Here is a 16,692-nt window from a genome sequence, read left to right on the forward strand (position 1 = left end):
TACCTGGCATGAGGGCCCAGGTGGATTTCTTACAGTGGCTGGTTGACAAATGGAGCATACAAGACTAGTGCTTCTTCATTGGTGGCCACCAGCTCGAAATCAAGCCGGCAAACATATATTTCTTGACCCGTTTGCCTAAGAGAGGTGAAGACTTGACTCTATTCGGGACTAGGCTAGGTGGCCAGTCTGTCGATAGCCTCCGGCTAGAGTTTTGCAACAGCCAGGCTAGAGACAAAGGGATAGACATAAAAACCATATCCCTTCCTGAACTCATGGTGATCGCGTTTACCGTCACTAGACTTTGCGGGAGCGTCGCATTACATATTACCACCGGATCCCAGATGCGGATGGCAGTTGACTGCTTTCGAGGCACCATCTTCAACTGGTGCGATGCTGTGTTGGCCAATGTGAAAGGCCAACTGACCAGAGCCAAGAACGGACAAATAAAGACCTTTGGTTATGGGGCTTTGGTTGTGAGCTTTGGTCTGGAGAGGGTTCCCATGTTGATCCCGCAGCACCTTACTGTTGGAGCTGGGCTTCCTCGAGAGCCCAAACTGATGCGATGGGTCACAGTTATGGCCCGTCATCTGGACGAGGGGACAGAAGTTGTTCGATTCAAACCTGAGTATTTCCAATGGTTGGAAAACCAGGTTTTTTCTATTCAGGACTTCCCTTACGCTGGGGTAGATTTTCGTGGTGACCCAGACATGGCTCTTCCACCAGGAGAGCAATGGGATGACTCAGGTAAAATCATTTTCAACATTTTTCCTATTTTAGTTTTTTTATTATTTTTCTATCGTCCCAAAAATGATAGTAAAAGTTTCAAATGCATATGTGGGTCCACAACGACCAACCGCTCTCCGGCCTTATGAGAGGAAACAACCAGTTGCAGCCGCGCCAGTCCCGTAGGATGAATCAGCGGAGGTTTTGGCCGAGTTGGAGAGTCATCTAGAGTGTTTGACAGGAGATATTCCGGAGACCACCATAGATGACATTCCTCGTCGACTTTAGCGCTATGTGATTGGGGTCCCAGGACCTTTTAGGAGGTTCCTTTGCAAGGTGGCCCGTGCAGTGGTTTCTTATCGAGATCATCACGAGTGATAGGATGATCGCCTATTGTGGGCACATATGACATTTTTGTTTTTTGTACTTATCATTTTTGCCGATCATAAGGTGTTTTTCAACCTATGATCGAGGACGATGTATTTTTTGACACACTCCTATATATATATATATATATATATATATATATATATATATATATATATATATATATATATATATATATATATCACTATTACCGGCTTATCTTGTAAATCATGTTATGGAATGGTTTTAAATTTACATTTATGATTATCGCAAATGTCTACTTAACATTCAAGAAGCAATTGCATCTGCTAATTTATTTAAAGATCTTGGAATATGCTGATATTCAATATAATCAAATTCACGTTCCAAGAGACGCACTCTCAAAAATAATCTCAATAACACTGGATATCTAATGGCATACACTCTATTAAGCTGTAATACAACGAGTTCAGAATCTAACCTCACTATCAAACTCTGAATCCCAAATGAAATAGATTCAGATAATAACTTAATCACTGCACTATACTCGGCAATGTTGTTCGTTTTTTGACCGAGGCTTACCCCATGCATAGATACCAACTCGTCAGAGGGCGAATAGATAACCCAAGCTAAGGAAGAAATGTTCCGTGTATTACGACAAGCACCATCAGCGAAACCAATGCATGTTTGGAGAGGCATCGAAATCTGCAATATCAAGAGTAAAACCAAGATAAGCAGGAATAATGACGAAAAACACTCTTTAAGCTAAGCACACTTTTTAAAACTAAAACACACCAGCTAGAAAGAAAAAAATATCCTTAAAAATCTCCATACCCATTCTTTAAGCATAATACCTCTTCAGGTAAAGACCATTTCTGGGTTTACCTAAAGAGTCCCCGTCAAAGTATACCAATTCATAGGCCCCTTTTGCTAGCTTTCGCTTGACAACATAGGCACCATGCCACATAGGAACGAATTTTCCAACGCCTAATTTATCATTAGCTTGATCGTAAACTAAGACTAGATCTCCTTCCGAAAAATTTCGAGGGGTCACATTTCGATCATACTGAGCTTTCAGACGTTTTGCGTGAGTCTCGATCGCCAACACAGCATCACGTCGATTCTCATCTAATTGAGCCAAGTATAACAAACGTTTTTCCTCTTCAGAAGTGGCTGGAAGTAACTCGATGGCCATTTGCACTAACGGGATTTTGCATTCAATGGGTAACACAGCTTCCAGACCATAAACTAGTTGGAAAGGAGTGAACCCCATTGATGTTTTTACTGAAGTTCGATACGCCCAAAGCGCTGAAAATAGCATGTTATGCCAATTCGACTGATGAATCCTAATGATTCATCAGATCATGACGACTAAGACTTTGTTGATGGATTCAACCAGACCATTAGCTTGTGGATAATAAGGAGTTGAACTATCGTGACGCAAACCAAGCTGGCCTGTAAGTTTGGTCATCATAACGTTTCGAAAATGACGCCCATGATCAGTGATAATCACTTGTGGGACACCAAACCTAGAAATTATGTGATTGAACACGAAAATTGCAGCTGTCTTGCCGTCTGCCTCAAATGTAGGCATCGCCTCAGCCCACTTGGTAAAATAATCTACCGCAAGGATGATATACGCATGCCCCCCGCCGAGTGAGGGTTACATGTAATAAAATCGATACCCCATTTGGAAAAAGGACCAATGGAAATTATAGGGTGGAGAGGAGCAGGTGGAGTGCGCATCTTTGAATCAAAAATTTGGTAGTTGTGGCATTTTCAGACCGCGTTAATACAATCTTTAAATAAAGACGGCCAGAAGTAGCCAGCGCACAATATCTTTTGGGTTGTGGCATACCCAGACATATAACCGCCACACTCTCCATAGTGACAGTCATTTATAACCCTTTTAGCTTCCTCATGAGTTAAACAACGTCGAAAAACAGAGTCCGCCCCACGGCGATAAAGAGTATCTCAAATAATCCTGAATTGTTGGGACTGGAATCGTATTTTCCGACGTTCTGACCTTGAAATTTCTAGCCGAAAGGATTGGGTCTGGAGAAAAACGATGATATCCCCATACCATGGATCTAAAGTGTTGATTAGAAAGAAGGATTCGTCCACAATGGGCTCTTCCGCCACAATTTCCGTGTCAGCACGCGGAAAATCACACATTAACTCCGCAAAAACTAAAGATTTATTAGACTTAGATTTTTCAAATTCCAAGTCAAACTCCTGCAGGATAACAATCCATTTAGAGTACTTGCCCCTAGCAGTTGCTTGGTCAAAATGTAGATCATAGGGTTGCAATCAGAAATTACTATAGATTTACGTAGTAAAATGTAGTGACGAAAACGTTGGACAGCTTGAACAGCTGCCAATGCCAATTTCTCCACATGTGAGTATTTTAGCTCAGTTGGATTTAACGTTTGACTAAGGTAATATATCACATGTTCAGTTCCGAATTCGTCTTCCTGAACTAAGGCCATTCCAATGGTGGAATGAGAGGCGACGAGATACAAGAAGTAATCCTGGTTGTAGTTGGGAGGATGCAATAATGGTGCATGGGTCAACGCGTGTTTTAGTGCATCAAAATATTTCTAAGCTATCTCATCCCAATAGAATGGAGTATTCTGTTTCAACAACCGTGTAAAACCCTTTGTAACCTCGGCGTTGTTAGGAATGAATCGTCGTAAAAAGTTTGCTTTCCCTTGTAAACTTTGGAGTTGGTGAAGACTTGAAGGGGGAGGCAATTTGACAATAGCTTCGACCTTCGAGGGATCGACGCGAATGTCGGATTTCGAAACTACAAACCCCAACAATCGACCCGTTTCTATACAGAAAATACATTTGTGTGGATTCAACCGAATCCGATAATGCCTACACCTCATAAATATTGCTCGTAAATGGACGAGGTGATCAGCTCGATGCAATGAATGAGCAGGAAAATCATCGAGATAGGGTTGCACAATGTGCTTGATGTCATGAAACGCATAAGACATGGCCCTTTGAAAAGTTGCTCCGGCATTATTGAGTCCAAAAGGTAATTTTTAATAAGCAAATGTCCCCCATGGACAAATGAAAGCCGTTTTTGGTTGATCGGCAGGTAGAATATTGATTTGATTGTATCTGGAAAAACCATCCATGAAGGAGAATATTTCGCCACGGGCACAATCATCAATGATTTGATCGATATAGGGAGTTGGGTAATTGTCCTTTGGACAGGCTCGATTAATGTCCCTATAATCGATACATATTCTTATTGTCCCTTGCTTTTTGTTAACCGGAACAATATTCGATACTCAATCCGTTAATGGGATCGGATAAATGAAACCTGCTTTGAGTAATTTTTCAACTTCTGCTTTAATAGCAGCAGCTTTTCTTGGGTGAATCTGATGCAAACGTTGCCGGATGGGTTTAGCGATTGGGTAAGTTTTTATTTCATGAACAACAATCGCGGGGTCAATTCCTGGCATTTCCTCATAGGACCAGGCAAACACGTCGTGGAATTCTTCAAATAGGGCCTTATATATTTGAATTTCGTTTTCTGTACATGAGGCACCTATATGAAGGTTCTCAACAATCCTAGGCTTAACCGAAATGTCAATAGGAATAGTTCAAGAGATGTTTCCCAAATTTAACTCTGAATCAGGATGTTTGATTGGATTCTGAGGTTCCTTGACATATTCAGTTGTAAAAATTGATGAAAAATCATTTTCAAAACGATCATTCTCGGGTAAAAACGAAGATCTGTGATGGAGATCTTCCCATGGTAAATCATCTACACATAGGATTTCATGAATTTGCTCATCAGAGTGAACAAGTTCAGAAAACGTGATTAAATCTGAGCTTGATGTGAAAAGTGATTCTTCACGGACCACATTCATTAAGTCAATTTCGGTTGAAGATGGGTCGGTAAACGATTGCATGGCCTCATACGCAATTTCATATGGACTCAAAGGCATGACATCACCAAATGAGTCTATCTCAGATTCAGAAGGAACGATCCAAGGATCATCATAAACAATGGTGTTTGACGTAATCATATGAATGGTTGCAAATGAAGACGATGCGTTGATCGGAGGAAAAGGAAAAGTTCCCAGTAAACCGGCATCTTTAACTAGTCCTACTCCAACATCCTTATACGGGATAGTCGTTTTACCGACATGCTGAATACTTTCAGAAGAGGCTGGGTCAGATGAAAAGTAAGCCAGTTGGTCTATTGTTACGATCTTTCCATTATGAGGAAACTTTATAACCCGAAAGACCGATGAAATGACAGCTGTCATAGCGTAAGACCAACTTCGACCCAAGAGAAGGTTGTAATCTAGAGGGGCATCAACCACCTCCACATCTAGATTAACGGTTTTTCCTTCAACCCCTATAGGCAAATCCTGTAGAATGCCAAAAGGATGAAACCTACGGCCATCAAAGGCCTTTAGAATCGTCGGGGATTGATTTAGCGAAGGAGAACCAAGAGATCTCCAACACTGTATCGACATAATACACGTTGAGGCTCCCTCATCAATCACAGTCCGATGAATAGGCCTATTTTTGACTATCAATGGAATTTGGAAAGCCATTTGATGAGGTAAGCGCGGTGTACTATTTTCTAGATCGAAAATTATTAGGTTCGAGTCATGAACGTCAACAGCTCCTATAGCCGACAAAAGTAATTTACGCTGTGCTGGACATGATTGCAGCACTTCCAAAGCCGACATCGTTGAGGGTGAAACAGCTAAATCCTCAACAATGTTATAGTTCTGAGCCACTCTCGCATGTGGATTGAAAGCTGACTTTCGAAGTATACCCTTGGTGGGCGGTTTGATTACCAAGTCTGGATTAGGTTTCTCGATCTGTAGTGGATCGGAACCGGGAGCTGAGGTTGATGGATTAGAATGAGAAGATTCTGCTTCTTTACCATCAACATGACTTTTACTACCATAATCATGCGATCGAGTCGTAATCCTAACATGGGACATCATCAGTATGGGTTCTTCATTGGCACTCGAGGAAGAACCTATCACCTTACTATCTTGACTTGGAAAAGGATCCTTCAAAACAGCAAGCGTTTGGGAACCTTTGACAATCTTCGCAACCTCTGCACGATGAGGGCAGTCTCTTGTAAAATGTTCATCGTCACAAATGAGACAAGGATAACGAGGCTTACGCTTTTCATCATTAGATTCCAATTTTTCAGGTTTCTCCTTTAGATTTTTGTCTGTTTTATTCTTCTTCTTCCCTTTCTTCTTCCCACCGGATTTTGATTTGGTTGTAGATGATTCTACAACATGAATATCGACGAAAATCTCCGTGGAAGAATCTCCTGTTGGGGAATCAGGCAAGGTTATGATAGGAGAAGAATTCTTGGAAGACTTCTTCTTACTTTTAGTGTTAACCGTACCAATCATACCATCGGTGGCATGAGATCCTGAAGGAGCTGCAGCGATTTGATTTTGCTTGGGAAGATCAGGGATTTTCTTATGTAACGTACCTGACTGAGTATAGACCAAGTCAAGGTACTGTGCTTGAGCAATTGCTTGCTCCTCAGTAACAACTCTGGCTTTAGCTACATCTTCAATGATCTTTGGCAACAAAGACTTTACAAACCATTCAGCCAAGATCTGATCCAGAATAAAAACCTTCACTAAACACCGTCGACGTCTCCATTCATGAATATGATCTGAAATGTAAGTGGACGTTGATTGCTTTAACGAAGTTAACAATTCCATGCCATTGTCATATCGGATTGGCAATTGAAAATGAGTTAAAAACGAGGTAGCTAACTGACTAAAATTATAAAAAGTGCCTCGTGGTAACTCAATGTACCACTTGGCCGCAAGACTAATTAGAGTGCGCTGGAAAAGTCTTAGACGGATTGAATCATCAGAAATGGAGTTAGACGCACACCAGAGGTGATAAGTCATCACATGGTTCGACGGGTCCTCTCCTGATTTACCTTCGAACTTAGGAATATCACTAAGCAACTTATTCGGCATTGGCAGCCAAAACAGAAGATAATTAATGGGATCGTTTGTTAGGCACGACAAGTCAAGTAAGTCCAAATTTGCGATAAATGGTAACTGACGATTCGGGTCCCTAAAACTCTGGGTCATGAGACCAGCCCCAGGAGGAGAATATCCAGGATAACTAGGAATAGGAATTGCATTTGGGATATTGTATCCTCTCGGAAAACCAGGATTAACCGGACTGTACTAGGGTTTTTGAGGTTGTTGATATGTGTACCTAGGGTACGGTTGATACTGATAGACTGGCTACTGTACAGCAGGACCGAATTCGTACTGTCCCTGGTATGGTTGATAAGTAAATTCTGGTTGACTTGTGACAACCGTACTTGAACCAAGTTGTCCTACAGGCATCTGAACCGAAGTTTGAATCATGGATCCAGATGGTGGTAAAGATGTCTAAGGAGTAGATACAGGAATAGTAGAAACCGGAGCTATCGATACTCCGGAAGTAGGTGGGGTAGATTGAACAGATGTTGCGGCAGTTGCAGCAGTTGTTTGAGGCGGAGTACAAAGCGTACTGGGCCCAGGCTGAGAAACTATCGAAGGTACAGAAGTTTGAATAGTAGACTGGACAGGTTGCTGGGGTGTACCAGAAACTAAGGGTTGTGTAGTTTGAGATGACAGCTGTACATTTGGCTGCAACACTTGTTGAGTTTGCGATGGATCCCACACTAAATTCATTCCGGGGTATGGACCCATAACAGGTTGAGAATATTGAGGACCATAACTGGGTTGAGGGTAGGATTGATAATTCAGAGGTACATTTCCCATTCCTTTAACATATGATTGACCGGAGGGTGGCTGGAAACCTTGGTTCAAGTACTGACCTTGGGGTTGATACCCTTGAGGCACGTACTGATACTGGGGTTGACCTTGAGGTATAAATTGATACTGGGGTTGACCTTGGGGTACATATTGAGTCTGGGGTTGACCTTGAGGAACGTACTGTCTCGTAGGTATGTACTTTCCTTGAGGTTGCCCCCCAGGTGCAAATTGGGTACCTTGAGGTTGCCCCCTAGGCGATAATTGAGGATTTTGAGGCTGCCCCCCACGCGGTAACTGGCCACCTTGAGGTTGAGGATTGGGAATAGAACCTGACATCATGAGAATATCTTCTACGCTCAACGGCTTAGTAACATTGCTTCCAGTTAATAACCCTTGTTCAATGGGTTGAGGAGATGCTCCTGAAAAAGTACCAGAAAGTGACTGATACCCAGAGGGAACAGAAGGGCCGCCGTACAAAAAAGATTCGGGCGATTGAGTAAACATGGACGGCTGTCTTGACATATTCAACGGAGGATAATAACCTCTAGGTGTTGGGTGATAAGGAACACAAGGTGGTGAAAAACTTAACCCTGGGTTTTCTAAGAAATTAGTCAAAGAAAGATACCAAGCACTGCTCCTAGGTGGACTGTAAAAAATTGATTCACGCTCCCTTAGCTCAATAGCAGGTTGATTTTCAGGGATAGGGATGCCTACTTCTTCTTCCGGAGTAGCAAGTTCTTCGATAGCTATAAGTCCAGAAGGAAGATCTTGGGTGATTATTCTTTCTACCCTAGGTGCACCAGGACCACTAGAAGCTGGAGAAGAAAACCCCGATGTCGGAGTAGCAACAAATTCACTTTCAGGTTTGGATATTTCAGGTTCCTCACCTATATCACTAGTAGATGAAAAGCTACCAGTAACTTCGGAAACAGACACTGATTGTGGATTATAATCTGCTACTAAAGCTTGAAAATCAGGATGTACCACCAAACAAGACTCTCCTTCTTTAGGTGACCCAACTCTATTGTCTCTAGGAGTTACGAGGACTTTCAACCCTTCGGGTTGGCTCGGTGAAAACTCAGGAGGTTGGCCCCGAAGTCTACGGGACTTCCTCGGTAATTCAGCCACGATTAAAAACTTTTAACTACTTCACATGCAAACAAAGTAAAATCTCAATGAAAACCACCTAAAGCCTCTAAAGAACCAAACAAATTTGAATCACACGCCTAAAGAATCTAGGAGATCAAACACACACAAATAGTAACTTTCCGTACTGAAAACAATAGTTGGTGATGAAATCCAATGTCGCAGAATTCAATACAGAAATGGCAGTTGAAACAGTTACCCGGCAACCTGCTTAATGAATAGACTGGCACAAGTTCCTCCACTTAACCGTCTCGAGTGAAGAGAACCCCCCAAAAAATCCAAGTGAGTCTAGCCGACGTCTGCTCCAGGTACAGTGGGATCTTCCCACCACTGTCACCTTAGGAAGAATCCTAAAGAATATGGCCACTAAGGTTACCAACTGAAACAAATATACCTAGGGGAACAGTCTACGATCCGATACACACGCAAGGGCAGAGTAGCAAGCTCAATCCCCTTGAAGGCTCCTTGACATAATCCAAGGTTTACCAACAAGTGACCCCAGGCTCCTCGACAATGGTTAATCCGAGGTTTACCATTTTTAATACGTGAATATCTGGCGTCGTTCCCAATGAGGAAGGATTGATTCCCACACTGGTTCAGACACGATCTCGTGCTTCTCCTTTAAGAGGAACTTTCCCAGAGCATAAAAGCAACAATTTGATTTCTTCCCTACCACAAGATACAACTACTTGTTTGTTTTTACTGTCTTGGAGAGTTAATTACTCTCCTACTCCAAGGCACTAGCCTAAGCTAAGTTTGTGTATCAGAGCCCTAGAAATAAAAATGTTACTAGATGAATTTTACTTTAAGCGTTATTTTTATTGGTTTTTGTTTAAGTCAAAAGGTGCGGAGATGAAACTCGTGGTATGAAGACTCGACTCAAAATCACTAAAAATGCACCTAAGATGATTTAAACAATCTTTTCCCTTCGATGAAATTCTAGCTAAGAAGGAGTTTGAGAATGCAAATACTTTGTAAACACAAATCTTTCTTAACAAACAAATTAAAAGAAGAGCTTTTGTCCTTTCCAATGCACTCAAAACGAGAAAACTAGTTATTTTCACAAAAATTTTCCCTTTTCATTTCAAAGCACTCAACCACTACAAAAGCAAACTTTTTCCAAAAGAGATTTTTTTATTTTTTATAAAACACTCAAAGCTATGAAAATGACTAACTTTGACATCTATAAACTATAAAACCTATTTGAAGTCAAAGCCTACAAGATATCTTTTATAAGGATGTTTTACTTAGCTAGATGTAAACTAAGGACCAATTTATGTAGAATCACAAATCAGTAAAAAACAACCAATTTTGTTTTCTTTTTAAAAATGAAAATCCAAACTTTTAAACACAAGCTTTTCAAAGTTTTGTAAAGAGAAAACACAAAGCGTATTCCTCAACAAGGGTAGATTTCATAAATGGTCAGACTCATAAGAAGGTTGGTAGAGACCAAGGTGATCTGAGGTTCCTATAGCTTCTAAGCTTAGAGATACTACAATACCAAAATTAAAAACAAACCCAACAAGAAAAACTCCTAGGAATTTCACCTAAAACCCTAACACCAATGAAATCAACCTAAGGAAAGCTTCTGACAGGTTATATGCAGGTCTGGGCAGTGGATAATAACTCCTAAACAAAAACTAAGCTGACTAACAGAGGAAATCTTAGGTTTTTCAAAATTTTAACAGGGTCCGCAGACCCACAGTTAACAAGGTGTGGTACCGCTCTGTGCTAAAACAAAAGTGCGGATAAGTACGCACTGTGTCAAAAGGCTAGGGTGCGGTCCTCTCCCAAAGTTATGAAGAACGAAAAATAACCCTGGATCTACAATTTCTACCCAATTCCACACACAACAAGCCAAAAACAGAAACAAAAACACAGTTTCTCAGGTCAAAGTAAAAACAAGGAAAAAATCAAGTCCCTAGTGGAGTCGCCATTTTGTCACACGGAATGAGTCGATCTTGCAGACAAGATAGACCTTCCTAGAATCTAAGAAGACCTAATGACAAGCAAATCAATCACAAACTATCTTTCTCTAAATATGCATTTATAAACAAAGGAAAACAAGTGTTTAAGGCCTACCTTAGGTCCAACGCAAGTTTGTGGAAGCCTCTCTCCTTCGATCCAAATGAGCTCCCTTGTCGCGAATCTGCAAACACAAACAAGAAAACAAATTAAATAGCACCTGAAAAGCCAATATCATAAAACATATTTAACATGAAAGTCAAGGAATTCATGAAACAAATGACATGAGACAATTTGTTGAGAAAAATGAATCTGATTGTATTAATTCAAATCAAAGAAAAACTTTACAACCTGTGCCTTGGCGCTGTACAAGCTCCTCCCAGGGTCCACCAAGAAGTCTCCTCTACTTTGACAAGTTTCACTCTCTTCCCAATGAAGCAAAAAAGGTATGTGATCTCTCCTCTCAAGCTCAACTAGGAAGTCTTAATTTCACCAGCATTTACCCTAGAAAATGTTTAGCTTCTAACCTCCTTAGCAACCAACCCAATGCCTGAATTTATAGTGCAATGGAGGGAAGTTACTAGGTCCTCCTTCAAAGGGATAAAGCCCTCCTTCAAAGGGATAGCTCCTCTCATCAAGGGATTAGCTCCTTCTCTTTTGGGATGCATGAACCACCTAAGAGCGGCCAATCCACGTCAAAATTCCTTCTAGAATCATCTAGAATTAACCCAAAGTGAGTTTTTTAGAATAAACTTGCACCTTTTTGACTTTCAGAGGGGTCCGCACCCACACCTTTAGGGACAGAGCGGGCAGGTCCGCAGTTTTTCTAAACATAAGGTGCGGGACCGCAGGCAATAGTGAGAGAAAGTGCGGAACCAGAGCTTTCTTTATTTTCAATGTCTTTCTCTCATTTTCAAAGCTTGACTTGAAGAGCTGAGGTCTGAGACTTGCTTAGGAGGACAATACAAGTGGTGATAGACCCATACTGACTGCAAATAATCATGGTGATGATATTTTTGTGTAACAAAGGTCTAATCCAAACTAACCCCTCTAGGTCCCAAATTCCATTTTCCTCATTTCAAAGAATCAATAAAACACTATGGTAACTATGTAGATGCATTTTAGATTATCCCTCCCAATTTTAGGAGGCCTTTGGTCTCTAAGAGATTTAGTTTAAAAAGAGAGGAAAAAATAATTCTTTAGCCTTCTCCTTTTCATCATAGTTGGCCTTAGTTATTAGTAATTCCTTCAACTCCACTTGTCAAATTTATTGTAGAACCTATTTTGTCTTTTTGATATTATTTTTTAGAATGAAATTTTCTAGTTATTCTACCTATGCATTTTGTGCCAAGTCTTCTACAAAAGGTAATACTTTTTCCTTTTCATCCTCATCAAGCATGGATGTCTGATAGAGCCTTAGGTTCTGTTATCTCAAAATCAAGCCCTGGAAGGCTGTAGACCAGGAAGACTTTAAGTAACTGTTTCAAACCAATCTTTTGACTAAGGCTTAGCCTCCTTAGCCTGAGAGGGCTCTCTCAAAGGGTTATTGATTTTGACTATTAATAAGATGGCTAACTCTTGTGGAATAACATTAACAAATATGAAGGCTGGACAAACATTAAACTAATTTCCATTGGGCCTATGGAGTCAATCATACTTCAGTAAATAATGAGACTGCCTTTACATAGAAGTCAGGGCATTTAGCATTTAGATGTTCAGAACACAAATCATATAAAACCACAGTTCATACATGCATACAGGAAGTCAGAGCATGATCAATGAATTCTGAGTGATTACACATATATGCAACTGTAAAAGACATTAAGGAAAGAATAAAACACACATTCTAAACATGGAAATCCCTCATGAATCTTGAGAAGAAAAACAGCCAACTGATATTACTGAATTCTGTCTTTACATAAGCCAAAACAGTACTCTGTTTTATAAAATATCCAACCCTCATTACATTGCTGTTTCAGCTATATATAGAATCCTTATTCTAACTAATTCGAACTTCCTCCTCCAGCATGAGGGGAATTCGATAACTGCCTCTAATGACACCTATCATCTATTTAACTAACTATTAAATACAATAAAGCGCTGACTGGAGTTTTAAAGAGTTCTAAATTAACTATGACTCTAACTCTATCTTCCATGCATAATGACTTCTTCTTGTTCTCTGACACATGGTCCCTTTTTTGATGTGGCTGAGCTGGATTTTTAATACTCCATATCGACCTTGAACGCTAAATCCTTTAACTGCTCAGTAGTGTTGGGAGATGTTCCTTGCTTCTCGGTGCCAGTTTTCCTCAAATTTCTCAAATGTACAACAACATGTCTTTAGCTTTTAATAACCCAAAATATGGAACACTGCCACGTTCCTGATGTGTTGGAGGCTGCATCGATGGATATGGGTGCAAGAAAAAGTTCTTTGTATGCAACTCATTTAATACCCTTTGAACGGTGATAAAGTGGCTTTATAACAGAAATTTAACTTGAGTTAAAATATTTCACCCTTTTTAAGGTACACCTGTCTTGATCTGAATGGCTATTGTAGTTCCATCTGATATCTTGTATATCCTTTAGGTGTCTCCCTTTCAAAATTCCCGCTCATAATACCAAACTGCCTGTCTGCGTTAAAATCATCACCTACAGCAGTTTCGTAGCGCGCTACGAAACTGCTGTATTATTTGAAACAGCTTGCCTTTGACCCGAGACCTTTATCACCGAAACATTTGATTGCCAAAAACTTCCTCCGAGTTTTCATATGTATAGCAGGGATTTACATGTCTTTCAAAAACAATAAGACTAAGCAGATTTGACAAAAATTTGGAACAAAACCTCTCTTAAAGAGAAAATTCATTTAGTAGATAATTGGTACAGTTGTACCTTCAGGTCTTCAATCTTCTTCTTCAGAGCTCTATTCTCAGCTCTTAATTGCATATTTATTTTTCTAATGAACTGGGCCTCTTTGATGGCTGGTACTGTCCATGTGTGAAATTGTGCATGGCCATCAACTACTGAATTCAACTGATTTTAAAAGGTTTCAGTCCCTTTCCACAGAGCTTTACGATAATTTGTATACACATCTGCATGTTTTCTAACTGCTTGCTTCAATTTGGCAATATCATATTTGCTGCTTCTAATTGGCTCTTTATGACTGCTATATTATCTTCTTGAAATGTGATGATTGTTCTGCTTGCATTATTTTGCCTAACTTTCTCGATTGCCTCTATTTTTGACAGCGCTTCTTTTACTTGCTTCCTTGTAATAGGTCTTCTGGGTTTTAAAATGAATTCTTCACCTGGCTCATCGAACTTGAGCTTTTTTGAGGCTTTAGACTTCTTGGCAGTTTCTGGTGATGACTGTGTCAAATCAATATGGACTGGTTCAAACTGCTCGAATTCAATGGCCTGTAATAAATCATTCAAGCTTGCCTTGGATGTTGGGCTCTCTTCAACAGCTATGGCTTTACCCTTTTCCTTATTTATTTGACCTCTTGTCCTTACCCTTGAGACTGCTTCAGATTTGCTTGTTTCAGGTGCAGTCTTCTTATCCTGAGTTTTTTCCTTTGTTGATTTCTGAGGTTGTTCTTGAATGATTAGTGGCTTCACTGGTTTTCTTGGCTGTGACTTGTTTTGCTTTTTGGCTCTTGCTTCTTTTTGAAGTTCAGCTATTGTGAGTTCTCTGATTGGTTGTGGAGTAAGGCCAGTCTTGCTTTGGAATCCAGCCATGAAAATAAACGAATTCCAGTCTCTGCCTATCTTTTGGAGGCCATCTAAAACTAACAACTTAATCAAACCATGATGAAATAAAGAGGTTTCACAGTCCTCTTTCCTTAACTGCACCTTGTCACACATCTTACTCAAACTGCGAAATAGGTAAAAAGGAATGTCTATGGAAACTTTCCCAGTGAAATGTAAAAGCAATTTGAAATGGTAAGAATAGACCTTATTGTACCTTCCTTCACAGGTCAAGTATTTTTGAATGCAGGTGAGAAGAAGAGCATAATGTTCCTTGACATAATTTCTAGGCACTGCTTTTGTTAAGTCTTCATTTACATATGCCTCCTTTAAAAATTCTTTACAAGGGTTCATATCAAACTTAAAATTTTTAAACCATTCTTCCCGTCCTCTTGGGATCTCTGTCACAGCAGCTATGGCTTCTGGAGAAACTTGGACTTCTAACATAGCTATCTTTGAATTTAAACCAGTGAAGTTTAGCGCAAATTCTTTGGTTACCTGCGCATGTCCTCCTTGTAGCTTCTTGCAAAAGTTCCAGCAGCCGGCATCTTTGAACGCTTTCTTCACGCCTTCATCCCTCAATGCTATATCCAAGCCCTCAGGTTCAGTCCTCTGGCATTTACCGGATCTGTGCTCTTTTCTCTCCATTTTCCTTTCAAAATCTTCACACACACAGAGTCTAACAGCTTCAGTTTCAATGGTAATTCAGTTCTTTTTAATTCAGCCTCGCTTGTAATCAGGCTCGCTTGAAATTCAAATTTTTTATTGAAACACTTCCATACATAATCAAACAGACAGGTCAATCATGCAGCATTTACGACTATCATAAAGGTCTATGCACGGTAGAATCTATTGGGAATGATATTTCTGTGCATATCAACAGATTTATTAGTGGGGTAGTGGCAAATGAGCGCTCAAACGTGATAGGAGAGGCACATAAACTGACATGAGTGGACACAACTGATGACTCAGCTATGGACTTGACATTTCGGGAAGGGTTCGCTGCGAAATGCACGAATCCACGATTTCGCAGCGCTGTTAGTTTTAAATTCTAATGATGCGCTGCGAAACGACCTAATCATAACGCGCTGCGAAATTACTAAACCATGATTGCGCTGCGAAACTTGCCAATAGGATTACGCTGCGAAATCCCTAAAAGACTCGGTGACTCGGATGAGACAAGACATGACTATGGAACAATGATGGTGGAGGAGAACCAATAGGATTCGAGTATAGTTTAAATCAAAAACTTTAAAACTCCAAATCCTAAGTAAGACATATAAAACGAAATCAACTTGACACAGAGCTTTGTAAATGAACTAGGACAAACAACTATATGCATAATTTTTTTTTTAGTTCTAAGTGATAACAGGTTCTATACATTTAATACTCAATAAATGAACATATAGAGCCTTAGTTTCTATACATTTAATACTAAATAAATACACATATGAGGTGAGATCCCAAGTATTCAAGGAGTTTCTCATACCTTCTCCAATACCACAAAAGTTCCCTATCATAATGACTTTAGTTTCTTTCATAGTCACTATAACCTTCCTCGTTAATGTGTAATCAAACTTCTCCTCAACCTCGAGATGGTAATGATTCCCTTATTCTTATTAACCATGTATTTATTGATACACCTCTTTTAATTCGTAATCTCTTGCATAGTCCTCTATGCGCGATTCATGAGTGAATGGATCCATAAGCACAATGGATCTCAAAATCATGGATTTTGGTGCTAGTAATGTTCAAATAACATTATACCCTCTTCATAAGGCACTCCTTTTAGCACTAAGTTTAGCAATATTATCATTGCTGGTTACCCCAAACTCATAATTGGTTGCTCTTTAGACCACAACAAAGGCCATTTAGAGCTATAGAAATTTTTTTGATATATATTTTCTTTGAATCCATACACATTATAAAATATTTACAAAATAAAGCATAAGATTTTGGCTAGGGGATGAATGTTT

The sequence above is a fragment of the Pinus tabuliformis genome, chromosome 7, assembly GCF_031772625.1.
Source record: "Pinus tabuliformis cultivar Carrire ecotype Pingquan chromosome 7, CPIR1, whole genome shotgun sequence".
Lineage (NCBI taxonomy): Eukaryota > Viridiplantae > Streptophyta > Pinopsida > Pinales > Pinaceae > Pinus > Pinus tabuliformis.